Source organism: Solanum tuberosum, unplaced genomic scaffold (assembly GCF_000226075.1).
Source record: "Solanum tuberosum cultivar DM 1-3 516 R44 unplaced genomic scaffold, SolTub_3.0 scf00227, whole genome shotgun sequence".
Taxonomy (NCBI): Eukaryota; Viridiplantae; Streptophyta; class Magnoliopsida; order Solanales; family Solanaceae; genus Solanum; species Solanum tuberosum.
The window spans coordinates 509,111-531,834 of record NW_006239150.1 but is presented as its reverse complement, the minus strand read 5'-3'; the positions used below and the strand labels follow the sequence as shown (position 1 = coordinate 531,834).

The window sequence follows — 22,724 nt, the reverse complement described above, 5'->3', positions numbered from 1 at the left end:
AATGCCACATAAATTTACGAAAAGTGCCACATAAATTGGGATAGAGAGAGTAATATACTTTCTTTATATACACATCAATGAGATATATACTTTTTTATTTTCTTTTTCAGATTCATATTTTTTGTAGGTCAATTTGTAATTGTGGTGAACTTAAGAGGATACGATGGTAAACTCATAAAAAATTAGGGTCTTTTTCAGATTCATATTTATTGTAGGTTAATTTGTAATTGTGGTGAACTTAGGAGGATACGATGGTAAACTCATAAAAAATTAGGGTTTCAATCCAGCGGCAACTTCACCATCTTTTTTGTACTATATAAACGACACCACCAACCAATTGATCAACAAACCTACATACAGCCGTTTACTCTCTATTCATCTAAAACTCCAGAAATTGGGAAAGGGATGAAAATTTTTGGGAAGCTTTTGGCGTGAGTGGTGGGGTAAGATAGATCTATCATATTTATGATATGAAAAATCTTGCCTACACCGCCCATGCCCATATCTTCCAATTATTTCTCCCTTTCCATACAATTTCTTCTAGTTTTTTTTTTTCTTTTAAGAGCTGTGATGAGATTTAGAGATTGTCATGCACCACTCTTACAAGTTTTAATTTGAGTGATGATAAATTTCTCATACCCATTTTGTTTCTGAGCTCTTATACATATATATATTTTTTAATATTATTATTATTATTTTAGAGGAAATTTTTGTGGGAAATGGAAAGGGAGGAGAGATTTGGGAAGCTTTTGGAGTGGGTGGGATGGAAAAATATCGTATTTATTTTTTTTCCTTAAAAGGCAAAAAAGATAAGAAATGAGATTTTTCCTATTCCACCCATGCCAATGGCTTCCAATCATTTACTCCTTTTCCTGATACTCCTCCCGTTGCATGATCTGCTCTCGGTATTACGTAATTACGCTAATATTTACTTAATTTAACATTGTCAATATGAATTAAGAAATGTTGGGTAAATTGATGGCGTGGCTGTGCGGCGGGTCTCCTACCGTATTTCTTAAATGACTGTACATTTTTTTTTTTTACTTTTTATAGATTGAGATTAATTTGGGTTTTTATTAATTATTGATTAAACCTCTATTAATGCTATAGAACCTTAAAGAAAAAAAAGTTAAAATTTCTTCATGACTTTTCATTCTAAAATTATATTTATCAATTTTGCTTAGCTAATATAGCCTAATAAGATAGTTTTAAATCAACTGTTAAAAAAACTAAAGTAGGGTGGGGTGGATTTATTAAGTGCGGGGAAAGCGGTTTGACAATAGAAAAAAGTACCAACAGAGGTAGAGCGGGTTGAGGATTTTTTATGGTAGATTTTAGAATATCATAAACTTACATAGATAATCGTAAATGTTTTAAAATTTTAGAGAATCTAGAAAATAAATTTATTTGTAAATTTTTAACATTTATTTAATAATTATTATTTATATATTAGTTACTATGTGAGTGATATAAATAGGCAAAAGTATTTATTATTCTTTAAACTTGAAGTTTTTTATTTGGTGTATATTTAAATTATATTTCATTTTTATTACCTCCGAACTTGTTTATTCCTTCATTGCGTATGCCTTTATTGTCCACCTGATGTTGAAATTGACAACACACTCTACTAGGTGTGTGAAGAAGTGATTTTTTGTTACATCATAAAGCTACAACGGTAAAAAAATGTAAAATCTCCATTTTTTCTTTAATATTTGACATATTTTAAATGAAAAATAGGGTAAAATGTTAAAGTAAAGTAAAGGAAGCAAAGATTAACACTTGATAAGAATTTCAGACAAATTTAAAATTTAATCGATTAATTTTACGTCTAGAAAAATTCAAATTCAAAAGGAGTTTTGCGAAATTAGCCCTTATTCAAAAATAACTTTTAAACAATAAATTTTAAATTTAAGAAAAACTATCCAATGAATAAATGACATGTAGCATATTACCTAATTATTTTAACTATTTTAAAATCTATTTTGCAGCACCCTATCCCCTCCTCTGCAACCCCGCATCCTCCAACCCATCTTCTTCAAGATACTTTTGCATAAACAACCCCAATCTTCACCTGTTTTTTTTTAATTTAAAATTAATTTGTTTTATTCCAACAATAAAAGTCTTGTGCTGACATTTAATCTTAGTTCTCCAATACTAGATATTAATTTCTTGAAGATTTTTGGGTTTAGTCCGAAAGATTTAGTGAGAAGCTTAGTTCGAAAGTTTTAGGTGAGAAGCCTAGGTGAGAAGGTGAGAAGGTTTGATATTTATTTATCCAGGTGGAAATCCACATCATCACTTTGCCAGCTGTTGTGCTCGTGTAGTCACAATAGGAGTCTTTGGATAAAAAAGGTGTACGTGATGGAGGAATAAACAAGTTTTGGGATAATTAAAACGGAATATAGTTTAGGCGTACATCGAATAAAAAGTTTCAAATTCAAGGGGTAATGAATACTTTTGCCATATAAATAGGGAGACATTCATTAGTAAAATTCCTAAGCAAAAAACTAGGTTTTCTACAACGCAATCCATCATAACAATCTTCTTTTGAAATCTAACAATTATTAAAAGTTTTCTCCTAGAAAGTTTATAAACTTTTGCGTCTAAACAAAATTTATTCAGGAAGATTTTTGATATCATGAGAGACAATTTTAAATTATGATTAGGGGTGTGTTTGATACGAAGAAAAATGTTTTCTTGAAAAACAAGTGAATTTCTAATTTATTTTCTCATGTTTGGTTGGAGTAGGAAAAAAAAATTTGAAAAATATTTTTTAATGTTTGGTTGGTAAATGAAAAATATTTTTTAGAAAATATCTTTTATTTTTGGGAGGGTCGGGTACGGGTTATTCGTCAGGTAAGAAAACAAATTAAAGGATAAAGTGGAGTTTGGAAAATGTTTTCTTCAATTTTGAAAAGGAAGTCATTTTTCCTTATATTTAAGGAAAATGAGTAGATTTTCCAAACATTTTCCAAACATTTAAGCCAACCAAAATGAGAAAATTGAAAAAAATATTTTCCTCCGTACCAAACACACCCTAAATGACAATATGATATGATATGACTCAAGCTCTAGAGGGGGCTTGTTTGTTTTTTCTTATGTTTTATTTGTTAGTATAAAATTTGTAGAATTGGATGAGACACTTGGTCTTCTATTAATAACTAAAATAAGATAAGACACTTTGTTCGACCAAAATAAAAGAGTTTTAATTGAAATTCATCTCAAATCATCTCCAAAATTGATAATTAAGCTCCTAAGGCTACACGCATGTATAGAGTTTTCTTCAATTTCAAGTTTTTAATATGAAAATCATCTCAAATCATGTAAAAACACATCCAAAATTGTTATTTAACCATATTAAACTGTTTTCAAGTACGCATTGCTTTGAGCTAATATTGCTGGATAACTTAATTTGAGCATAAAATATTTATTAAATTGAAACATAAACGTGAGCTATCGAAAAAGAAAAGAAAATAAAATAAATGTGGGCTAACGAGTGCAGTATAAGTTGGACTTTTTTATGCCATTTATTGGGCTAGGTTATTATGCAGTGCCCACTTTTCTTTTTCTTACTTATTTGTGGGCTTTGGCTATGGATTCAGCTTCTTTTTTCTTTTTCTTTTTTTTTTTCTTTCTAAAATATTTTTATGCCTTTTTCTTGTCTTTCTTTTTTGGGAAAAGGTTCAAATATGCCATCAAACTTTTAGAAAATGTTCATTTATGTCATCCGTTAAAAAGTTTGGCTCATGCCATTTTTTTTAACTCAAAAGGAAACTACTCTTGAAATTTGAGGCGATTTCGTGAAGAATTGAATATGTTGAAAATTTGATAGTTGTTTATGTTCTTCATGTGTTCTTGGTGTTCTTAAAGAAAAAGAAGCAAAAAAAGTATATCGATCCAAAAACTCCAATTGAAAAGTGTTAAACCTTGTTAGGAGTGTAAAAAATGGTTTTGCAAAATTGGAGTTAAAAAATGACATGAATGAGCCCTTTCTTTAACAATAATGGCATAGATGAGCCAAACTTTTAACGGATAGCATAAATAAGCCTTTTTTAAAAGTTCGATGACATATTTGAGCCTTTTTTTTAAATGTAAATGACAAATACATTGATGCATTTAGTTCTCTTTTTATCTATACGATCTTGTTACAATAATTTATTTGTGTGTTCATTAATTTAATGTGATAAAAAATATGTATGCTACATTCCAAAGGGATTTCGTCTAATTGGCAAGTTTTGAATAATATTATTATTTAATATTTAATATAATAATAAGGTGAAAAGGGTAAAAAATGCCCTTAAACTATGCGAAAGGACAAAAATGCCCTCAGTTTGTAGTTTGATCCAAAAATGCCCTTATTGTTATTTAATGGGTCAAAAATATTTATTTTTCAAATAATTATATTATTTATTTTATTTTTAATAAAAAATTTTCTAATAATATTTTTTAAATTTAGCAAATTTTATCTTCAATTCAGAAAATAAAATATTTCTTATTTTATTATAATTATTTTTTTCGTTATATAAATATAAATTAATGATGGATATATTATGGATCTTATATATATGACGTATATTATCTATCGAAAGGGTACATGAAGTTATTCTATTTTAATTGATAAAATGAGATTAACAAGAAAAAAAATATTTCTTACATTTTTATTTGTTAAAGTGATTTTAAAAGAAAGAAAACAAGAACACAGTTCTTTAATAATATTTTAATTAGGAAGAAGATATGTTGAAAAAGAAAAAAAATATATATGTATTTGGAAAATGGCATTTTTGACCCATTTAGTAACTATAAGAACATTTCTGGACCAAAGTGTTGACTGCAAGGGTATTTTTGAACCAAAGTATCGACGGCAAGGACATTTTTTAGCCAAACTATAAACGAAGGACATTTTTATTCTTTTCACATAGTTTAAGAGCATTTTTGACCCTTTCCCCTAATAATAATAATGATAAATTCTATTATTTATCATGGTAATTAAGCGGAGAAAGTGACCATAAATACTAAATCACTATTCTATGATCTTCCAATGATCCAACATAAGTTTCAGAGCCCGTTTGAATTAACTTTAAAAAGTAGTTTTAAAAAATATCAAACTTTAGTAACTTATGAATAGTAGGGGAGTACATACTTATAACATTTAATTTATTCTAAGTAATTTTAAATTCATTTTATGTTATTTTTAACTTTGTCAAATACTCTCAAAAGCTAAGAATGACTTGAAAGTATTTTTGACCAATTTTTAAGTCAATCCAAACAGGTTCTAAATCATCCACTAACCCATGTCCTTGAGACTTACTCCCTCTATCCAACAATAGTTATCCATTATTGATTGACATAGGGATAACGAATAAATTATAAGATAATTTTACCAAATCACCTTTAATGAAAATAAGTTATCTAAATGAAAAATGAATATAGTATTTAATTGTAACGACCTGTTCCCGTCGTTATAGAAAAGGCAATAGGGAAAGAATTGGGGCCAGAAAACTTTAGAGTAGTATCTTTGGATTTCCTAGCCTAGTCCAGATTTGGACGAAATTGAAGTCAGTGAGGTCTAGGGAAATATGGTAACAAATGAGATATCTAATTATGATGATCACATAACTAGATAGCTAAGACGTTAAGAAACCCGTAGGACTTTACAGAATTGAATTCGCGTGAGTAGAACTTTCGAAAGTGATCTTAGCGTGAAAAGGTATTTTCTGCTTGTCATGGGATGAAGGCATGTTGTGAAATGGGGGTTTGGAATTCTTAACTTTTCTCACTGGTTCAGTGCAAGCCGCTAGGGTGGGATTTATCCCGCTAGGGAGGGGACGCTGTGGCGGGTTGGGTTCCGCTGTGGCGGGACAATCGGTACTTAAGTCGAAAATAAACCCCAAAAACATTTTATTCTACACTTTTTGACTTTGAGAGTTAAGGAACGACCCTAGGGGTTTTCTTGGCAGATTTTCACCATTCTTGAGGCTAAAGGTAAGGTTTTCACTCCCCGAATCCATTTTTTGATCCGTAGAATGTAAATTCATGGGTAATTATTATTGGGGAAGTGTTTTGATCTGGAAATTATGGTGGAAAAACCTTAATCTAGGTATGGGGATCAACGGTTTGATCTAGGGTTATTGAGTTTGTTATAATTTGAATAATTAGATCTTTGATTGTTGATCCTTGCGTATAAATTATTGTTTGTAGACCTAGAACAAGCGGAAAGAATTCGGAAAGGGAAGTTTCAAGTGCCTTAGAGGATTCAAGTTTGGATTCGAGGTAGGTTATGGTTGTGATTTTATGTTGGTGTGATATATGTTTGTAATTTCTCATTATAATGCATGTATGTATGCGAATGATGCATTATTGATCACCCTAATAATAAATGAGGATAATTAAATAATTGTATGCCATGAATCACCTCTTGTTGTTTGATTGTGAGAATATACATTGTGATTGTGATTGCGATTGCGATTTATTGAATGGATCGGGTGTTACGTTTCGACACACTAACTTGAATCGGTTGCCACGTTCTGGCATAAACATTGGATCGGGTACCACGAACCGGTTTACTAACAGTTTGGGTTTGAGTTCCATGAGAGGACCATTGAATTGGGTTTCGTGAGAGGACCATTGAATTAGGTTCTGTATCTACTTGTGATGATTACGTTTATATCTAATGATGATTGATATTGGAAGACTGTATGTTGCTCTAAAATGATAACCAATGTGTATTTTTGAGAACATGGAATGCTACATTGATCCTGAGAAGATGTCTAATATTGTATATGTTTGGTATATGCATGTTTTATAATGTTGTGGTTACTTGCATGTGTTTCACTTATTGGGATAGTCGCGTAGTCCTACCAGTACATTGTGGTTGTGTACTGACACTGCACTTGCTCTTTTTTTATTGAGTACAACGCATCTTCAGGTGGCTATTGATAGAACTCAACTAGGTGACTATTGAGCGTGACCGGATTCAAGGGTGAGCCAATTCTTTCATGCTGCCATGGATCTCTCTTGTTTAAGTCCATTCTTTTCGGACACAGACTATTTATTTAAGGTGTTTGTTTAGTTTCGGGGTTGTACCCCTTGTTCTTAGACTTGTCGTTAGTATAATTTTGGTATAATGACTTTCAGGTTCTAGGGGTTGAATTTCTGCATTAGTTGGTTAGTTAATTGTTTAAACCTTTGGAGTTTATGGGGACTCCATTTTTATTGTCATTTAAACATGCTTCCGCAATTTTAAATGCCTTAGTTTTTAGTTAAGTTGTTAGTTGGGTTGTAGTAATGGTTCTCCCACTGGAGGGTTAGTGTGGGTGCCACTCATGAAAGTCTGGGTGTGACAAAGTTGGTATCAGAGCCCTAGGTTCGTTGATCTCATTGTACCAAAATGAATCTAGTAGTGTCTTGCGGAACGATACGATGACGTTCGTACTTTTTTCGAAAGGCTAAGGACTTTAGGAAAAACTCACTTCTTTCTACTCTTTCGTGCTATGACTTGAATCCAATTGGTATCTGCGTGATAAAAATTGGTATCTTTCCTCCTTCACTCTTTAGTCCGAACTAGAGCAACAAAAGTGGTAACACCATCACTAGCAAGAGAGGATGTGTATAAACTACTGATAATTGAATAGGGTCACCATTCAGAACAAGTATCTATTATTTCGGATAAATGACCTTTTTTTTATCAATTGCAAGGTGTATTAGTTTTCTCTAAGATTGATTTAAGGTCTAGTTACCATCAGTTAAAGGTTGAGGCGGTTAAGAATTGGGTTCGACCAAGTTCTATAATTGAAAGTAGTAGTTTTGTGGGGCTCGCTAGCTACTATTGTCGCTTGTGGTATGAGTTGAGTCCAATTGGTATATCAACGAAGTGAACTAGACGTCGTAATCTCGGCTGAAGGGACAGAAGCAAGTTAATTGGAACTGAGAAGGTTCTAATTGGTATCTAGCCTTGGGGGGCAATATAAGGCAGATATTATCAGTAATGGTCGTCTATGGAACGAACTAATTAAAGAATTTGGACTTGTCTACAAACTGTAACTGCTTGAGTGTCGTGAAACTTGTTGTGAAAAGAAAGTCATCACGAGATTAGGTACAAGGGTCTAGGTCAATTATGATGTGGTTTGTAAGCAAAAAATCTGGACGTGCGTTGCGACCAATTGATAACTGTGTGAGAGTCTGGGTGTATCCTGGGGATATGTGTATGGTAGTGTTGAAACGATGTAAAAGAATACTAAAGTGCGTACTTCGTTGGGTTGACCGGGGGGTAGACAACAATTGTCCTAGGTAAATGGATTTTCTGAATGCCTAGTTATAGCTGGAAAATCTAGGGGAAATATGTAAAAGAGAGGAACCCAGAAATTGTTGGCAGGGGTTCTATTTCCATCACGGCCGCTAGGCGAGATTTTTCCTGCCACGGTGAGATCGCCAGTGAGGGATTTCTCCCGCTAGAGTGGGACAAGGTGAGACAGAATCCGAGCCCTATCTTCCCTGTTTTTCTCTATTCACAATTATGGACCCCGAATTATACCCAAACTAACCCTTGCGATCTAATTTAGTGTTCATCAATCAAATATAAGTTATAAGGTATGTTAAAATTGTGGAGAACCTGGGCATATGAGGAGGAAATCAGTGAGGCCGTGGAGGGCGGGGAAATGGTAATGCAGGTAGATGAGTAGTGTAGCCAGGCAATGAGGTTGCTTGTCAAGATGACAGAGCTTATTTTATGCCTTCCCGAGCAAGACAGAGGCTAAGGGTCTGATGCAGTGATCACAAGTACTATTATTGTTTGTGACCGGATGACTAATGTGTTATTTGATCCGGGTTCTACATATTCTTATGTGTATGTGCGATTTGCCTCAGTATTTGTTATTATTTGTGATATATTTGATGCCCCCATCCATATTTCTACCTCATTTGAAGAGTCAGTCATAATCGCCATTGTATATCGTGTTTGTTCTATTGTGTTTATGGATTTTTAGACTTGGGTTGATTTGGTTATGTTGGATATGACTGACTTGATATAATCTTAGGTATGACTTGGTTGTCCCCCTATTATACCGGTCTTAATTGTAATACTAAGTCAAGAACTCTAAAGATCCCCAATAGAAAAATATTAGTATGAGAAGGGGTGTACAAGCCTAAGTCAGCTAAGGTCATATCTTATGTCCTTGGTAGGAAACTGGTGGGCAGGATTGTTTGGCTTATTTAGCTCATATTCGGGATGTTGAGGTTGAGTCTCCCTCTATTGAGTTTATTTCATGTGGTTTCAGAATTTAGAGGAGTGTTTCCTACTGATTTGCCTGGTATGCCTCCGGATTGAAATATAGATTTCTGCATTGACTGGTAACAAGATACTCGCCACATTTCCATTCATCTCTATCGCATGGCTTCGGTAGAATTGGGAGAGCTTAAGGCTCAAAACCAGGAGCTTCTTGATAAAGGTTTCATCTATCCTAGTGTTTCCAAGTGGGGCGCTCCTATCTTGTTTGTTAAGAAGAAGGAGGGTAGTATCAGGACTGATAATTTTATCTTAATCCATAAGGGAGTGGATTAATATCGAAATGACAAGTTTATAGATAAACATAGTTCCATTGAGTATACTTGGGCGAAAGAAATTGAAGATGTTAGTAAGAAGGTGCGTATAAAAATTGGGTTAGTCCTTTGAATTTGATGAGTATACCTGAGTTTGAGGTGTCGTGTTGATGAAAAGTTGGCTTCGTAGTGCTAGTTAGGGCTGACTGAGCATAATGGTAATAAAAGTTCGTGGTGGATTTTGATGGGATACATATATATAATGAGATTGTTGATTAAGTAATTTTGTATAGTAAATACGACTTGTGATACCTAAGGTTGTGGTTTTCTAATATTTGGTGAGTAACGTGGTTGTGTGGAAAGTTTTAAGAGATGGTGGGAAAACACTTAAATAGAATTTAAAAGAGCTAGGATCATAATGAAGAAAAATAGTGGGATGTAGTACAACCTTTAGAGAGAGGCGAGAGCAAGAATATTTTATTTGATTCTTAAGGCTAAAGATGTATCTTCAGAGGGGTAGATATTTGGGTTCACAAACGCATGATTTTATTCGTTTTGTTATGGCTATGGTAATAGTATCACAAGTCCGTCAGATTGGTTAAAAACTATTGGAAAAGACATGAGAAATGAGTGTATAGACATTAGCTCGAGTGTGATGATAAGTGCTTTGTTTTTGTTTTGAGTTTAGTAATGAGTACGATTGAGTGGCGATTAATGATAAGCGAAGATCCATGAATTCATAAAAATCTTTAAGGTATAAGCTAATGTTAATAGATAAGGGAATTGTGTTATACGGTTGAGTTTACAATTCATAGTTTTCATTGTAAGTCTACATTCGTTGTGATATATTTTGTCAAGGTATGAATTGGAAAGGTGAGAAAGGATCAATTCATCCGGTGTTGAGCATTTGAAAGGACTTACACCTGGGTTGAGTCATAAGTTTACTACTATTGATTGTTAAGTACCTAAGAAAGGTTTCATTTTTAAAAGTGTTGATTTATAATAAGGTAAAAGGTCGGAATGTTTATGATGGTTGTTACTATTGTGAGTATGATTCACTAGTTATGCTCTAGTATGTTTTCACTCTTGTGGGTGGATCCCTAGTGGTGGATCATGGGTACCAAATCCTGCGATGTTCTCTTGGTTGAGTGGGAGGATTGGGAAGATTTTGTTTTTTCGAATGACATAGTTGGTGTTGTCTTGGAGTTGTTAAGGTATTTTAGTGGTTCTACATGTACCACCTTGCTTTTGAGAATTTATAGAAGATCTACCATGTGTATTTGTGGTTGTCCGACAATCTTAATATTCCTCTAGTCGTCGAGGTCATGTATCGATTATGTGTGGTTAAATGTGGGGATCATTGGGTCCAATTCTACTGTTCTTAAGAGGTAATCTACAATTACTAAATCTAGCATTTCGATAGTGTTGTTGGAGGGGTTGTATGCTTGGACATATCCCTCGAAGAGTATATGATTTCTAAAGATCAATTTTTTTATAACTTAAGCTCATGAGAATTTATGTTGTGGGATGGAGATATTGGTAAGAACTATGATTATTTGGGTATTATGAGTGTGAGTTGATTGGTTCAGGTTCACTTCTAATTGTAGCGAGTATTGATTTAGAATGTTATCATGCTTATGTGAAAAGGGATTAGTCATGATGATTGTGTCAAGATCCTTGATAACATGTTGTAGACGTGTGTACGATCAACTTTGGTGGTTGTTGGGAGTCGCTTTTGTAGTAGTTAAGTTTACATACAACAATATTTATCACTCGAGTATTGAGATGACTTCATTGAGGTGATTGTTGGGAATAGCTTTTGTTGTAGTTAGGTTTACATGCAACAATATTTATCACTCGAGTATTGAGATGACTTCATTGAGGCATTGTATGGGAGGATGTATAGGTGTTCAATTGGTTGGTTTGAGGTTGAAGATGTGAAACCTTTGAGAGTTGATTTGGTGAAAGATGTCCAGGGTAAGGTGAAAAGTATCCAATCTAATCTTCTACTTGCCCAGAGTCGATAGAAAAAGTATGTGGGACAAGTATCCACAATTATTCGACGATTCAGATATTGGTTTATTCTTGCTTTAGCCCTTTTCTCCTAGTTTGTCACTCGGGAACGAGTGATGGGTAAATTGGTATCTATTGTAACGACATATTCCCATCGTTATAGAAAAGCCAATGAGGAAAGAATTGGGGCCAGAAAACTTTTGAGTAGTTACTTTGGATTTCCTAGCCTAGTCTAGATTTGGACGAAATTGGAGTTAGTGAGGTCTAGGGAAATCTGGTAACAAATAAGAGATCTAATTATAATTTTGATCACATGACTAGATATCTAAGACGTTGAGGAACTCATACGACTTTACGGAATTGAATTCGCATGAGTAGAACTTCCGAAACTGATCTTAGCGTGAAAGAGTATTTTTTGAGTGTCAATGTGTCATGGGATGAAGGCGTGTTGTGAAATGAGGGTTTGGAATTCTTAATTTTTCTCACTGGTTCTGTGCAAGCCGATAGAGAGGGATTTATCCCGCCAGGGAGGGGCAGTTGTGGCGGGTTGGGTTCCACTGTGGCGTGGCAGTCGCGACTTAAGTCATAAATAAATTGCAAAAATGTTTTATTCTGCACTTTTCGACTTTGAGAGTTAAGGAACGACCCCAGGGGTTTTCTTGACAGTTTTTCACCATTCTTGAGGCTAAAGGTAAGGTTTTCACTCCCCGAATCCATTTTTTTGTCTGTAGAATGTAAATTCATGGGTAATTATTGTTGAGAAAGGGTTTTGATCTGGAAATTATGGTGGAAAAATCCCTAATCCAGGTATGGGGATCAAGGGTTTGGTCTAGGGTTATTGGGTTTGTTATAAACCGAATAATTAGACCTTTGATTGTTGATCCTTGCGTATAAATTGTTGTTTGTAGACCTAGAACAAGCGGAAAGAATCCGGAAAGGGAAGATTCAAGTGCCTTAGGGGATTCAAGCTTGGATTCAAGGTAGGTGATGGTTGTGATTTCATGTTGGTGTGATATATGTTTGTAATTTCTCATTATAATGCATGTATGTATGCAAATGTTACATTATTGATCACCCTAATCGTAAATGAGGACAATTGAATAATTGTATGCCATGAATCACCTCTTGTTGTATGATTATTAGAATATACATTGTAATTGTGATTGCGGTTTGTTGAATGGATCGGGTGTTACGTTTCGACACACTAACTTGGATCGGTTGCTACGTTCTAGCATAAATATGGGATCGGTTGCCACGTTCCGGCATAAACATTGGATCAGGTACCACACACCGGTATACTAACAGTTTAGGTTCCATGAGTGAACCATTGAATTGGGTTCCGTGAGAGGACCATTGAATTGTGTTGTGTATCTAGTTGTGATGATTACGTTTATATCTAATGATGATTGATATTGGAAGACTCTATGTTGCTTTAAAATGATAACCAATGTGTATTATTGAGAACGTGGAATGCTACATTGATCCTGAGAAGATGTCTAATATTGTATATGTTTGGTATATGCCTGTTTTATAATGTTGTGGTTACTTGCATGTGTTTCACTTATTGGGATAACCGCGTGATCCTACCAGTACATTGTGGTTGTGTACTAATACTGCTACTTGCTCTTTTTTCGTTGAGTACATGACATCTTCAGGTGGCTATTGATAGACCTTATCTAGGTGACTATTGAACGTGACCGGATTCAAGGGTGAGCCAGTTCTTTCATGATGCCATGGATCTCTCTTGTTTAAGTCCATTCTTTTCGGACTTAGACTATTTGTTTAAGGTGTTTGTTTAGTTTCGGGGTTGTACCCCTTGTTATTAGACTTGTCGTTAGTATAGTTTTGGTATAATGACTTTCAGGTTCTAGGGGTTGAATTTCCGCATTAGTTGGTTAGTTAATTATTTAAATCTTTGGAGTTTATGGGGACTCCATTTTTAGTCATTTAAACCTGCTTCAGTATCTTTAAATGTCTTAGTTTTTAGTTAAGTTGTTAGTTGGGTTGTAGTAATGGTTCTCCCACCGGAGGGTTAGTGTGGGTGCCAATCACGGGTAAATAGCTACAAAATGAGTAAATATTCATTGGATTTTTAAATTGGACAAATATTATTAGACATTCCAAAATAATACAATAAACAAGTAAAGATGAACGTAGAGAGTATTACTCTAATAAGTAGCTTCCAACTTATTTATTTTAAGAAAAGAATTTTAACACCTTTTAAGTAACAGTCATTTTTATCATGTGATGTGTGTGAAGAATATTATAGAGTGCATGTAAATTGAGGTTAATGATAGTGAAAAAAAGAGTTTATTTGTTGAAGGAAGATTTTTTTTTTTAGCTTTAAGCTGAATAATTTGTCTATAGTTTGTTCGAGTCATACAATATATTATTGACGGTTTTATTTTGAAGAAAATAAGTCAAGAAAATTATTGTTAAATCAATAAAGAATTTACGGCGAAATATTCACAACTTCGTCTTGTGATATTTTACTCTTCAATTATAATTGTCTTTTCACCAACAATTTATAGATCTTCATAATTTATTTATTTTTTAGTAAGAATCATTTTTTAAGAAATATATGGAATATTAGCGGAGGCTTTTTTAATACTTAAAGTAATAGAAGATATAAGTGATCTATTTCACATAATTTAGGAACAACTTTCACACTTTTCCATTTTTTGAATTAAAATTGTCTCTCCTTCCATCTCTATTCTCTTGACCAATAACTCATTAAATTAGTTTTTCGATTAAAAGTTTCCCTCATTTTAATGGAATTATATAATGGCACATATGGGGCTTTGATTTAATTATTAAAAACTCCCCCTATTCTAATACATGTGACACAATTTATTTATTTTTTAAAAATTTAAATTTTCCTTATACACTTTTTAAATGGTCAAAGAGTTGATTTTGAAGATAAACTTTACAAGTCTTTCTTTCTTTCTCAAATTTTGTGTCAGAAATCGAAGAATTTCTTGGGAATCCTACAAGATCCGTTCGTTCTTTTTTCTCTGATAGATGGTCAACCTAAGCAAGTAGCAAAGCACAACCCCTCGCAAGTTGCTGCATCGGGCGAATATTGAGAAGGAAAAATAAGTGATATATATATACCAAGAGAATCAATGAGTTATTGTTTTAAAAAATGTGGATAACTAGAATAGAAACCGTAAACCTCTTCTAATTAAAATCTTGACTAACCAATTGTACAATGCTATATCTTGTGTAAAAACTAACTAATAAATATTAAGTATAATATTCCTCTATAAATATTATGTTAAATACGACTTAAAGTAGTGCAGCACATGGAACTTTCAAATTTTGGATGTGTCTCATATAACTATAAATGAGTTTCTCTCCTTAATTTTTGGCAAATTACTTTGTTCCAAATCTTTCTCTAATCATAAGGTAACCTTTCAAACGATCATCTTTTTCTTGAAATGGACACAATGAACTGTAATTGTGAAAAAGTTCAAAGATTTAGCCAAAAGAATGTGATAACCTTTCTTGATTTTCAAGGGCATATAGAAATTTTACTAAGGATCTGTTTGGAAAGCCACCTGGTAATTGGAAATGGTGTAATTACTAGGGTAGTAATTAATAGCCTAGTAATTACACAGTCTAGTTCTTACATTGACCTGTTAGGTTGTCTCAGTGTAATTACACTATAATTACACATTTCTTGTTTGAATGTCACAGTGTAATTACACATGTTCTTTTCGGATGCACAATTGCAATCATAAAATTATATTAAATTTTAAAAGTAAAAATTAATTATTTAAATTTTATACTAGACAAATAAGAAACATTATAAATGATATTAAATTAAATATTTAAGATATCTATTATTTTTTGAAAATATATTAATTAATAAACATACGTTCTTAACTAATATTATGAAAAAATAATTGATTTATATTTTTTCTAATTAATATATTTCAATTGAATTGATCATGAAAACCAAAAGTATTAAATTTTTACGAACATCGTGAAATGCATGTTTAATAAAAAGATTAATATATAAATAAAATATCATAAATTATTAAAATATTTGACAAAAAGATAATCTATCAAGTCTAATTAAAAAATGACTTGTAATGTGAATTCAATATTACTAAATTCAAAACTGAAAATATAACATAAGTTATAAATTTAAAACTGAAAATATAGCATTAGTTATAAATTCAAAACAAAAAATTTAACATAATACTCTTATCGCAAATTTCAACACAGCATACATGAATATAAAATTATGCTAATGAGAATATAAGCATGACATAAAGAAATAGATATTACTAAAAATTGCATAGAATCACATGAAGTAAGATTGAAAATGAGAAGAAAATGAAATATAATAAAATATAAAATAAACTTTTAGAAATTTTTAGAATAATAAGATTAAAAAAAGAACTTAAAATAATAGAAATAAAAAAAAATTAAAACAAGAAAATAAAAATAGGAATAAAAAGAACAAAATTAAAAGTAATCAACTGGTAATTACACGATGTAATTACCAGTAATTCACGATCTCTCCCTGTGAATTGGAGAGTGTAATTACCCCTGCCAATTACACTAATTACCTGCTGATCAAGTAATTACATGTCCAACCAAACATGACAGACAATATAATTACACCTAATTACACCAAATCCAATTACCACAATGGCTTTCCAAAGAGGCCCTAAAAAATCTTTCATTCTTCCAATGTTGTTGATATTTGTTAGAATAACTATGAATTTAGTTATGACTTTACCAAATAACGACTTCTAAAATACTCTTTTTTCCAATAGGAATAGTCTTAAGGTTTCAATCCTTTTTCCAATATGAATAGTCTTAAGGTCTTAATTCTTTTTTCAATAGGAATAGTCTTAACTCTTAAGGTTTGAATCCTTTTTCTAATTGGAAGTCTTATTTTACTTTCATAATTAAATTCTAAATAAATTTTGATAAAATTATATATAATACTATTGAAAAAATTTCATAAAAAATATAATATGCATATAATTTGTCGATCAGCTCGATTTTTTTTTTAATCAAAATCAAAATAAAACTAAATATTATCAATTTTTATGAATGTAAAACTAAATCTAATCAAATGAAATGGAGTACTAATAATCGATTTGAGTCGGTTCTTACTTTTTACCCAAGTTATGAACACCTTTAAGTTAAAAAATACAATAAATTAAAATCATTAACTCTTTTGTTTTTTAGTAAAAGAAAACGTTTATTTGAAAGAAAAAGTTGGTAAATAAGTTTTATTGTGAAACAAAAGATTGTAAGTTTGACCAAAAACTCATTTCCCATTGTATATATAATATAATAATTTCTATATAAATGGAAGTCAATTCTAAAACTAGTAAGTAGTACGTAGTATCTGGTATTATAAATTTTCTCACAATCCGTGCTGGGAGGTGGGAGCAGCTGTACGTATGTGAGTTGAACAGGCTGGAGTACTTGGGGCTTCGGCTCCTGAGTCGTAACCGTCCACACTTGTGAAGCCGTCCATCCCAGCCATTCACGTTTCTTCGTTCGGTATAATGTACGTAAGAATAATATTAAATAGAGTATATTAATAATGTTTGCATCAATTATACATAAATAACTTTTGATACATTGTTTGAATTGGTGTATTAAAAATAGATGCTTCAATTTTATTGTAAAATTTATTATAGATGCACCAAATTATTTATTTTACATATATAGAAACTAAATGACAATATATCTGGAAAAAAATTAGTTTTAAATTTTTTTCTTTACACTAAAGTATGAAAGAAAAAAAAGAATAAGAAACTCAAATAATGATAATCAAAGAAGTCAAAAAATAATTTTATGTGTGAAAAAGATTAAAATATACCTTTAACTTTTAAACTTTTTAAAAATTAAAAGTCAAAAAATAAATCTAAAACTATTTTTTCACTTCCGTTAGATGATAGGTATATGTGAGCTCTTTTTGCAACAGGAGGGTTATATGTGAGACATTTGTATAACGATAAGGATACATATGAGTCAATTTCATAACGAAAAATATATCAACTCTAAATGGCAAAGTTAAGGCACATATCCGACCCTTTTCCCTATAATGAAAAAGGAGTGGCATGTTGAAAGAATCGTTTTATTTATGACTATTCCTTGAGGAGTTTGTTAATTCAAACATAAATAAATAAAAGTGAATGAATAAAACAATTTTAATCATATATATAATATAATTTTCTAATGAAAAACATTCAAATATATCCTTTATCATACGATTGAACCTTAACCTAGCCTATAAACTATATAAACCCACTAGCTAGATTAGGTCCTAATTACTAGAGATTCACGTTATTTTAGAATATTATTTTTTATGTCATATTTCGACCTTTGGATACATGTATCATTACTCGACATATACATGTATCCGACAGTAAAAAAATTTGAGATATACGTATTATTAATTTTGAATTAAGTGTGTAATTATTATCCTTAATTAAAGGAGTAATTGATTATTAATGGGAAACTTTCACATATAGCTATCATAATTAAATTAATTATTCTCCTTAGCTAAAGTTTTCATAATTACTAACCGTAGCTATATTTTTAAGTTGCTATAGCGATGATCGGCATTCGGCTGTATAATTCTCTTTTTTTCAAAGTTTTATACAAAATTGAATTCAATTTTTTTGAAAGCTAATGGCGGCAATCTCGGCTAGGAAAATGTATAAAATCTCTTAATTCAAAGAATATTAGCTCGTTAGACTTTCCTACAAAGTTATATCTTATTCGTACAATCCAATTGATTTCATCTTCGTACATCCGATTCAATCTCGGCGACAACTTAGTTTTCTCGGCTAGAAACATATATTTGATTTGCATTGATTCGTGTTTTTGATTTGCATTCATGTAGATGAGGAACTTGAAAAAACAGAACAATAGAACTGATTTGTAAATGTAATTGTATAAATTCTCCATTAATAATTGGAGTTTCATTCTAACAGTTGTTTGCAATTATTCTAATAGATCAAGAATTAACTAATTTTTATCCCTGATTGTATAATTACTTGATTGATAATTGGAGTTTTGGTTGAAGAAACTGTTTTCAGTTGTATTTGAATTGATCGAGAGAGACGATTTGATATATGCAATTTGAGTACGTAAATGTATAAAAGTAGAATTCAATTGTATAATCTACTATAGTTTATGTCAACTAGTATACGTCCGTAATTGTATAAATATATTCATCAATGATTGTTTATAGACTTGTATGTTTTGTATATGTATAATTTTACGTTATTTGTAGAATCGTATGAGTTAGTGTCGGTATATGTATATAATTAGACTTGATGGGGTTAGTGTCTTGTAGGTGTATAATTAGACTTGATGGGATTAGTGTTTGTATGTGTATAATTGATTGTTGGGTGTAAATAATTATGTGGAAAAGTTGTTTGTATAAGTTAACTAATCACTTTTGTAGTTGTATAATTGACATAAATTTGATATGTGGACTTGTATAATTTGATTGTTGACTTGTATATTTTATATATGTATAATTTTACATTATTTATTTTGTGGAAAAGTTGTTTGTTGAATGTGTGTTTGTATATTTTTGAATTCGTGTTTGTATATATATACATGAGTTATTTCTGTCTATACAGGAATGTCTTCCATCTGTATTTTGGTAATACATTCTGGAAAATGGGATGATGCAAACTGTTACATTGACTACGTTATCGAGGGGATAGTTTTTAGAGAAAATGTGTCTACAAATATATGAATTTATACAAACAACAAACCTTAAGAGTAGATGTGAAAACAAAAAAATATACAACAGTAAATCCGAGTTTGAATGGTTTATACAAATAATATTATACAATTTGAATAACAATTATACAATATATTATTATACAACTATGGGAACAGATTTGACCCAAACCAAACCAAAATACAAAAAAATATAGTAAAATGTAATTTATTTGAAAAACTAAAATGAGATTTCCTTTTACCTCATAAATATACAACTGAATTCGTATATACAAAATAGATTTGTATGAAAATATACAAAATAGTGTAGATCCAAACTTCAAAAGTTTATACAAATTATGTTTCACCATCTTCATCTTTAGATATACAAATCTGAAAATCTGAAAAATCAAAAAAATTCCAGTGATATATAAATACAAATCGGAAAATGATGAAATCACAGAAAAAATAAAATGTAAAGAGAATTTAACTATAAAACAATTACCTATAAATCAGGAATCACAATTGAGAATGAATGAGAGAAAATTTCTAAATTTGAAATCAATTTTGATTGAGAGAATAAAGGAGAAAATAAGGGAAAGTGATTGAAGAGAGAGAATAGAACCATTTATATATAAGGAAAAGAATGTTATACACGGTTATACAAATAAGGAGAATTGAAAAACGTAATTATCGAAATTAAATGGCTGCGAATGGTAATATAAACAAACATTAGCTATAATAGATAATTAAGTAGTATAAGTTTGCTTAGGTACGTAATTTTCCCATTATTAATTAAGAATTCTAACAGATTTACATGTTCCCTAGTGTATCAACTCTAACAAATCTTCCTAAAATAATAAAATCATAAATCTAAAATAATTCTCTAATTGAAAACTTTATCTTCTTGTCTGCAATCCTTTTTTCCTTCTTCTTGCAGTTGTGAGTTTGTTTCACAATGACGAATATCACCATATTGTTGAGGCATTCAGATTTATGGATTTCAGATATTGATTACGAAAATTATAAAATCGATGGAATATTATTGAAACATAATGTATTTTAATATTAATGTGTTGTACCTTTATTAAAATCATTCGACTTTTTGAATGGTCGAACATGAAAGAACAAATAACAACAAAATCATACAATATAAGACCTAGGACCTAATTGTAAAACTTTTTTAAATTGAAATTTAAAATGATATAAACTCTATCATATATATATAAGTACATTACCCAAGATACATGATACTCCCTCCGTTCCATTTTATGTGAGGTAGTTTGACTCGGCACGGAGTTTAAGAAAGAAAGGAAGACTTTTAAAACTTGTGGTCCAAAATGAATGATAAAAATTTGTGTGGTTGTAAATCATTTCATTAACGGTAAAATAGACATTTTATAGTGAAATTGTTACTTAATATAGAAATGTGTCATTCTTTTTGGGACTGACTAAAAAGGAAAGTAAGTCACATAAATTGGGACAGAGGGAGTAACAATGAAACAAAAGTAACAAAGAAAAAAAGGAAGAGAGAGAGAGATGGTGGAAGTGGTGGAAGACGTGGGGTGGGGGGTGGAGGGATGAGAGATAATGATGGAATTAGGAAATAGAAACGGCCTATGAGATATAAATAATTCAAATTATTAATTTATCATTAATTTAGGTGTTTAAATATAAAGATAATTAATCAGTTTATTTTTGAGAAATTTGGGTATATGATTATATCTAGAGCTGTCAATATGGGCTAGCCCACCCCATCTGGGCTAACCCATACAGGTTTTGACATTTTACGGGTCAGGCCGGGCTAGCCCATTTTTGGTGTGGGCCAGAAAACGGTCGGCCCAGCCCACAAGTACGTGGGCTACAGGCTTGCCGGGCCAGCCCACTTTTTTTAAAATTATATTTTTTTTATAATTATTAAAATAAATTATAAAATATAATTTAAAAATATTATCATAAATAGAGACAAAACAATATTACATGGTGTTAATGTTACTACTTGTTAATCAAATCCACAAATAAAATTATCTTTATAATATTTAGGGATAACGGTCTAAAAAATACCTTAACTTTGGTCGAATTTGCTGTTGCGATACTAAACTTTCATGAGGACCTATTACCTCCCTAGACTATTTAATACCGTATTTTTTACCCTCTGAATTATTTAATAGTGTATTTTAAATGTATATATGTGTTCACGTGGACACATTACTGTTTATAATTTTGCATTACTTTGTATGTCCACGTGGGCAAATATATATGTTTAAAATACGGTATTAAATAGTCTAGGGAGGTAATAGGTCCTCATGAAAGTTTAGTAACGCAACAACAAATCCTACCAAAGTTGGGGTATTTTTCAGACCCTTATCCCTTAAATCAACTGTATTTTCAAATAAAAGTATAAATATCTAAATAGAATTATTAACCTAATTGTTTTGTCACATTAAAACACAAAAAATGTGACAATATTCCAACCATAAAAAAGTTAAAAATAAACTCTTTAAAAAAAATCATGAAACTTATGGCGTATCTAACACATCATGAAATCTATGGCATATCCAACACTTCATGATCATCTTCATCAAGCATATCTGAATCAACTTACACTTCATGATCATCTTCATCAAGCATATTTGAATCAGCTTGTGGCAAGGTTGTCTTAACATCTTGATTTTCATCTGCAATTTATATGCGGATTCAATTAGTTAAATATTAAATAGATTTTGAGTTTGGACTCTCTTTAATTTTTAATTTTAATAATATATTATATTTTTTAATTATTTTTATTTGGCCCATGGGCCGGCCCTACCTATATTTCTCAAGCCCCACAAATTAGCAGGCTTATTCAGGCCGGGCTAAAAAGCCCTTTCTTAAATGGGCTCCAAAAATCTTAGCCCAGCCCTATTAAATTCCGGATTAGGCCAGGCCGGCCCAACGGGCCTAGCCCATATTGACGGCTCTAATTATATCTTTTAGAATATATGGTATAAAATATAAAAAATAACAATATAAGTATTATTTGCAACTAGAGATAAAATTAGTATATATGGTAGGAATATCTATTTAATAAGGTAGTTTGCTCTTATAATAATTTATCTAATTTCATACATATAATCTAAAAAATCGAGCCTATCCAGATCTTACTTTTACTTTGAACATAAGAAAGTCATTTTGATAGACAATTAATGATAAAACGAAACCATAAATTAGGAATCTAGAAGTAAACTGTATGGACTTTTCTCAGGTAATGAGTGATGACATAGCCAGAGTCTTTTTTTTCTTTTTTTCTTCTTCTAATTTATGTGATAAAAATTAAAATAAATTACAAATTTTTATATTTAAAAATATACAATTTAAATTTTATTTGATCGTGACAATTTTTTGTAATCACATGATTGTTAATTTGTTATATACATATTTTAGACCTTTCAAAATTCTTATGCCTACATATAAATACCCCC

The 22,724-nt window shown here is 31.1% G+C and overlaps 2 non-coding genes across 2 annotated transcripts; both read left to right on the top strand.

The window, feature by feature from the left end:
• The first annotated feature begins 410 nt into the window (after positions 1-410).
• Positions 411-520, top strand: MIR482D (microRNA MIR482d). Its single transcript, NR_127142.1, has one exon. It is a non-coding gene; the product is annotated as a microRNA MIR482d (primary transcript).
• A 211-nt stretch (positions 521-731) lies between these two features.
• MIR482C (microRNA MIR482c) lies at positions 732-866 on the top strand. Its single transcript, NR_127139.1, has one exon. It is a non-coding gene; the product is annotated as a microRNA MIR482c (primary transcript).
• Positions 867-22,724: the final 21,858 nt, after the last annotated feature.